Source organism: Carassius gibelio, chromosome A23 (genome assembly GCF_023724105.1).
Source record: "Carassius gibelio isolate Cgi1373 ecotype wild population from Czech Republic chromosome A23, carGib1.2-hapl.c, whole genome shotgun sequence".
NCBI lineage: Eukaryota > Metazoa > Chordata > Actinopteri > Cypriniformes > Cyprinidae > Carassius > Carassius gibelio.
The window spans coordinates 26,034,799-26,042,632 of NC_068393.1; positions in this window are offsets into that span (position 1 = coordinate 26,034,799).

The window sequence follows — 7,834 nt, forward strand, 5'->3', positions numbered from 1 at the left end:
CATGTGGTAACAACACTCAGGACTTTGTTTGCACCACACAGAGTGGAGCTTACAAAGCCCTCCCCCTCCCTCACCTTGGTGCCTCAGACAACATTAATGTCATGCTAATGCCTGCATAGAAAAGATCATTGGTGTTTCTCTCCCCTCCCTCCTGGACATTTACGGAACCCGCCTCACCAGTAAAGCCCTCTTCATCACAGGTGATCCCACTCACCTGTCACGCAGCTTCTGAAGGACAGCTTCATTCATCAGGCTGTCAGGAAGCTGAAGCTGAAGCACTGAACTCTGATCCCCCTCCCCTCTTTTTGCCCCCCCCCCAGGTCCCACATCCCCAGGTTCTTCCACTCCCCCCCTCCCACTAACAAACTCTGACCTGCACCAGTCACTTTGTGCAGCATTGGTTTGCTTGCTACCTTATTCAACTACCTCTTCAGTTTAAGTAAAGAACTGCTCTCTAAGCTAAATCAGTCTGAATAAGCTCTTTTGCACTGCAATCATTTTATCTGCACTGTTTGTTTACTTCACTGGTTTGCACTCTATCTGCCATGTGCTGCTTTATTTAACTGTAATTTATTTTTAATTTACTTTTTTTTTTTTTTACATGCCCTTATTTGTATAGTTGTATTTTATATTTAATCTTTATTTATCTGTATTTTTATGCTGTACTGTTAGTGTTATTTGTATGCACCAAGGGTCTGAGAGTAACACAATTTCAGTTCTGTGTATGTATGTGCTGTACAAGTGGAAGAATTTACAATAAAGCAGACTTGACTTGACTATTATTTTAAAAACTGTAACTGCAGATAATATAATATTAATGAAATAAAAATGCACTTAAATGTTTTTAACACACTTAAGTATACAGTTTCAAAAAGTGCACTTTGCATTAAAGTCAATTTAAAAGTTTTATTTTAATATACAATTTAAAACAATGTGTTTAATAATACTTTGTTGTACATGTTTCAGTAGAAATAGGTAGTTTACAATTAATTATTGCAATTATGACATCACACTTTAACCGTATTTCAAAAACTACAGAATTAAGACAACAAAAAATTATAAAATTACATGGAGTTCAGCCAATTGCATTTAATGTAAGTTTAAACTATATTATATTTTAGTTTAATTGTTATTAAGCCTGTTTAAGAATATTCTTAGCACTTAGGGTATATTATTTACATGGTAATTTTTGGGTGAACTAACCTTTTAGGTGATATTACTCATTCACCCAGTATAAACCCTAACCCGATGCTGTTCATTTTACTCACATAGCAAAGATAAATATGGTCCTCTATGGTGAATTTGGCTCACATTTGTCTTCTGCAAAACACATATTTTTCCATAGAGGTCACGGTACTGCCAGGGGGGTCATCGTTTTCAGCATGACGGAGAGGCTCTACATCCGACTGCAGACACCTTTCAGGAGACCCTGGGGTTGGTCCACAGCTGTGGCCATGTCGGATCTGTCAACAACACATCACATACACTCTCACCTTCTGTCATTCTGGGGCCTGAGCTGTGTGGCTTACCTCTTGTTCATAAAAAAAAAATAAAAATAAAGTAAAACAAATTTTTTAACTAGTCATTGGTTTTTTGACTTGTCTCAACAAGGAAAAAAATACTCCTTTAAGAACACCTTTATAAATTTTCTGAAATTTGATTTCATTAAACAAATTATCTATGAATAATCATGTGCCTCATTTCCATCTGCCCCGATTGATCCCATTTGAGATCAGTGTCACTCTCAGGAAGCTGTCCCTTTAACCTGTTCTCCATAATGTCCAGAAAGACATCAGCCCGGCTCCTAATGAGAAGTCCCATCTTTCCAGCCGCAGGGCACTGATATGTCTCATTAACCAAGCTTAGCTTGTCATGGTACACTAAGCTACTTAGCTGCATATACCTGTAATTTCCTCTCCTTTTGTCTCAGGGGCATCTCTACGTTCCGTTACCAGAGGGGACAGGAGGCTGGGAGGAGTAACTGGAGCCATATTGTATGATCTAATACAGCCAGGGTAGACCCATAAACTGAGCGACAATATAGCCAGCGCCTAATTGTTCAATTTAAAGTCTGGCGATTACTGAGGGCCGTAAAGTCAGGCATTTCTCTCCCTCTATCTCAGACCACACAGTGCATGTTTGGCAGATCAGCAAAAGTGCCCTTGCTGTTTCCCATTTCACTAGCAGGAGAGGAGCAGGAGACTCCGGGGAGGCCCCAAAACATTGAGGCAGGGCAATAAACACTAGCAACTAATGGCATTAATTGACCATTTACGTGGATAGGTTGTGAATCATCATTTTGCTGTTGGAGAGCATTAACACCTTTTTGTGACATTAGGCCATGTTTTTAATTGCCTTTCAGCACTCGGCACCTGTGCATGATTTTTTACTAACCGTGTGTCATGTTCAGCTCAATTCAAATCCATTTGTATAGTTCTTTTGTCAATTTTTTTAAAATAGCTTCACAGGAGATCAATTTTTCAAGTATGAAATCAGGAAGAATTTTGTTTATTTTCATAGATGAGTGTTTCAAAGTAATGTCTATATGGCAGTAATAGCTATAAAATAATACAATGTGGTTAGTAAACATCAGTTTTTGTTTGTTTGTCTAAGTTATCATGTGTTACATTAGTTAGGGAACTGAAAAGATATGGAGCCCATTCATATATCAGATTCTAAATATACACTCACTCCATACTATGTTAATGGTCCATGAAGTCCATGAGAACTGGACCTGTGATCTAGATATTGCTAACGGCATTTAATTGCCATTTAAGGGAAAAGAGGTATGGGAAGTATCCTGCTTAATGAGTGCATTTAAAAGTACTTTCTGTATGCTTGTAGTTGTAGACAAATAAAGACTGTAGTATAAGAGTATTGCAGAATAGCATATTTTTGTACACCAAAATTCTGAAAGAATTTAACATTTCATAACTTTTGCTTCCTTCTTTCCAAAAGTTTTTTTTAGAATGGGTTTTTGGTTAAGTGTCTAAAATAAGTTATTTGGTAAACACAAGCTCAAGATATTTGAATGTCTTCTTTTGTGACGTAAAATACACTAGCACTTTTTGCTAACAAGTGTCTTAATGGTACTACAGAGATTGTCAGGGGCATGAAGTGCCATCACACCAAACAGGAAAACTAATCTACTCGCTAGTCCGCTGTTACAGCCTTATTATGTTTTTAATTGCTCTATGCCATACTATCTATTGTCCTTCAAACTGTCAGGAATTATTATTATTAGTTTTTTTTAAATAAAGTCTAAGTTAATCGTCAGTAGCTTAATGGTAGTGATGTTGAAGTCATGAGACCATGGCTTAGTTTGTTTATAACATACTTCTGGCGATTCTATTTACTATTTACTGTATGCTTCAAAAATCATAAAAGTTGTGTTCACTTGTAAATATTATCATGATGAAGCAAATGTGTAAGAATAAAAATTGCCACAGAACTTATTTTCTGTAATAATAATAAGAAGGGTTTTTCTGAACCAGTGCGATGTTAATATGTCATCTGCTGCAGTCTATTGCAGCCCTGGCTCGAAATCTACCAGCTAATAACCTATTAAAAAGAGATCAGTCAATCATCTATGATCTAAAATTTATCTTAATTTCTAATATTTAATCCAAAGACAAACAGATGAAGGAGAACTCTGTTTGTGCAGCTCAAATGTCATCCATGTTTGCTCTTCCCTAAGCAGCTGAATCCATACTGAACACAATGGTGCTGACATCACTAGTCTTTCTCGTTCCTTTAGCTTGTGTTTCCCATAAAAGAGGACTGTGGGAGAAAGTAGTATTATGATTTAGAAAGGAATTTCTTAGGGTTAAGGTTTATCCAAGAGGGTTTTCAAATGTAATGTCAGTTTGGTAAACTGTAGAACAGGAGCTGCCATCGATGTGAATGCATCTTCTCCAGAAGCGGGTGGTAATTTGCTGGGTGTATTGTGCTGACGACCTCAGCCCTGGCTTGGAGGAGCTCTCATTAATGCGAGAGGTGCTGTGCTTCCTTTGTTGTGCTAATCAGGCACAGATGTGGACACCCAAAACTGCGGGAAATCTCCGGGGAGAGTGAACCAACAGTCAAGGCCTAACACACATACTGAGTGTTTATTTGTTTTTCTTGCTTGTTCATACATGGTAGATGTATGGTACTGTATGTGATAGATCAAATGTACATGTATAGTTTTTATATATATATAAAAATTATTTAAAGCACATCTAGTCAAGAATAAAACATTTAAATAAATGAATATTTATTTTAAAGCACAAAACAAAGCAGACCAAACCAAGGGTAAAATAAAACAATATATTAAATATATATTTATTCTAAATGTCAATAAACTTAAAAGATGATTTTAAATAAAAGTAATTATAATACAGTTATGTTGTATGTAGTATAATAATATAATGATTAATTAATTAATTAAACTTGGTAAAGTGTAATTTATGTATTTAGAAATTAGACAAAAATAAATAAATGATCATTATTATTTAGATATAGAGTGAAACCCTGATGCTGCACTCCAGGTAGCACCTGGTCCCTTTATCTCTGTTTGGAGTGTAGGTCCTTTTTATCTCTCAAATCGTTACTGAAATCTCAAAATCCAAACATACCAAAACCTTCAACCAAATTCACGTGGTGTAAAATAGTGTATTACATAAGAAAATGCAACTCTACAAAAAAAATTTGTTAAAGGTCCACCCCTAAATGTAATCGTCATTGAGGTATGAGCAGATCACACAAAAATGTATTAATGAGATTATAATCATTCATATGAATTAGCCGCCAATGCACTATTATGTAAAATAATTGCGGATTGCCATGAGAGTGTGTTGCATGAACAACTATGCAGCAAGTTTAGCAACCAGTTAAGTGTTTTAATACAAAAGTCTCTGACCTCAGAATACTGTTACTGATTAATACTAAAAATCTTTAAATCTGGGTGAAAAGCATTCAAGGATTACAGTCATCAGCTGCAGCTACTTGTGTCATTCTACTTGGAATAAAGTAAAAGCAAAAGTAAAGTCTAATCTCTGCACATCCTATTGTTTACACATGAGCCGCCGTTAAAAAAACTCTTCACTTTATCCTGCAACAATGTGTCAGATGAGAGAAAAGGGAAAAGCTGTGAGCTGAGAGGCAGGCTCAGGGCTCCCCTAGAATCGAGAAGCTCTTAATCAGACCAAACAATGCAACCTCCAGCTCCTGCTTTCTTCATCAGTGTGATCTAACAAGCTGCAGAAATCTTTGAGCTGATCCCCCGGTATTACCTCTGAAGATAGGACACAGCGGGAAGCCCTGAAGAAGAACTAAGGATACTCCTTAATTTAAACTGGGGAAGGTGACCCTTTGAACCCCACAAGGCCGGTCCACAAAGAGGGTGTTGGAGGCAACAAAGGATAGTGTGACTTTGTCAAACAGGCTTAATGTCTTCATAAGACACCTTCTTAATGAAAAAAAAATCTCAGGAATCTGTCACAATCAGTTGAAACACATCATCGAGCTAATGTTCACTAGCTTGCTTTGATGTAATCTGGCTCAAACTTCAGTGTTCTTTGATTTTAACTCAAAAAAACATTCAATCACGTCTCCAAAGCCTTGGAAGTGGAGAATATTGGGATTTATTTGAGATCTGGATGATCAGAGAAGATCTGGTTACATATAATTCCAGCTATGTTGTTTCTCCCTGCGCATGTCTTGATCCCTTTAGCGCAAGCTTTATGAACATAAACATGAACTTCAGAGTTATTGCCTGGGTGCTCTGTTTCTGTTTTCAACTATAATCAATACTACACCAAATATGGTTTTGTTTCCATAGAGATAACATCTATAGCAATTGGACATAATCCTGAAAAGTAAGGCCATCAGATGAAAGCTTGTCAGAATGAATTTAAAAAACAACTCCCGAGTTTATCGCAGCTCACCCTGTATTTACAGGATGTAATCTCTTTATTCTTACATATGTATAAAGTTTATCAAAGGGCTATCCTGCTTAGGATGAGTAGTTCTGCCGAATAAATCAGACATGCACAAAAGTGTGTGCGTATGTAGACCCTTACTGAAGAAAAATGGGAATAAACTGCAAAATCATGTGATATATTACATAATACATTTCCATATTTGGGAAACTAGTGCTCATATTTTTCATTTTACAGCAACATATGCATTGACCATGTATGGCTATACATCAAAACATATACAAATATTTAGAAATTACAACAAAAAATAGCACTGCATATTCATAAAGTTTTATCCCTTTATTGTGCACACATATTGCACATACAGGATGTTCCTATATAATTGTGACTGTATGTACACACATATATATACACATTCACAGAATAAATTACAGCAGATTTCTAGTTCCCAGCATGCTGTGCTTCTGACTGTTAAAGGAGAATAAAAGTGTTATTCCATGTGTTTTGCTCAATATTAATATAGGTGGAGTTAGTTGGTGTTTAATGATCTACTACATTGGAATTTAAAAGGGGTTTGGGGTTACCCAAAGTAGAGCGTGTGGTAAGCTTGACAACTGGCCAAACACCAATAAAACTAAGGGGAGACCCGATATGCTTTAAGTAAGTACCTGTCATGGCTATAGTCAGACTTGAGTCTGGAGTGAGAGTGTGAATTGCCTCATGATGAGAGCTGTTACACTTACACAATGGATTGTTGTTCTAATTAGACAATGATGCATTCACCTTATTCACTCTCATAGAACTGAAGTTTTAAATAATGATTAACTAACCTAGCCCCTAACCCTGACACAAACACACATACAAGCAAATCACAACTGAAATTCTCTCTGTAACACTTCTCTTTTTGTCTTTTTTGTTAGTTTTGGCAGTGTTGAAGATACAGAGATTATCATATTACATTGTATTAAATTGTATTGTGATTGTATTTCTTTATGAATTGTGTTTTAAAATATAATTGTATATATAAATTGAATTGTATAATATTTTGTAATATTATAGAATATTTATTTATTTTATAGTATTCATTCAACAATATTCAATATTTATAAATTAGGCAAATAGAATATTTTCAAGTGTTAATTAAAAAAAAGTTTTCAAACACTAAAATATGCAGAATATCTAAGCCACAAAATAAAGTTGAAGTTCTTTTTTTTTTTTTTTTATGTTAAGAAGAAGGTGGTTCATTTCAAATTCTAATTACAACAGAGAGTCCTGGTGACTTGAAACATCTGATACTCACTGTTATTGATTAAGAAATCATTCACAAATTCTATCAGATTCATCAAGAGTTTAGAGTTCAGGGAAGGTTCATCTAGAGTACCCTTATCTTTAATGAAAAAAGAGAAAACTAGAAGAAAAAAAAAACAGTGGCTGCCGGGATATCCATCTCTGTAAAAACAGCTGGGTGTGTGTCCCTTGTAGAATATGCTTTGGCAGCAGAAGTCAACTTGCATTACAAAGTAGACCTCTTTGTCACACCATTGTCTAGCCTGGTCCGGCTAATAATTAACACAAACATGAGAGAATAGCCTGGGACCAACAAATGTTGAAGTTAATGAGCAACCAGCCCCACCTTGCATTCACATGCTCTGTTACTAGGCCGCTCACTGACTCATTAGCATAGTTCTGCAAGTACCAATACTTTCAGACAATTTCAGGCCTCCCAGCTGGCCGAGGTTTAAGAGCCATCCAGCGTATCACAAATGTAATCAGATAAGAAGGACGTGGGGAGGACAAGGAGAATGTTGCTGTTGATTTGTTGCCAGCATGCATGATGGGAATGTGGTTCTCAAACAGAGGATTACCTTTGACTTTGCATTACCTTAAAGCAAGGGTCTTTTAATTAACGACCC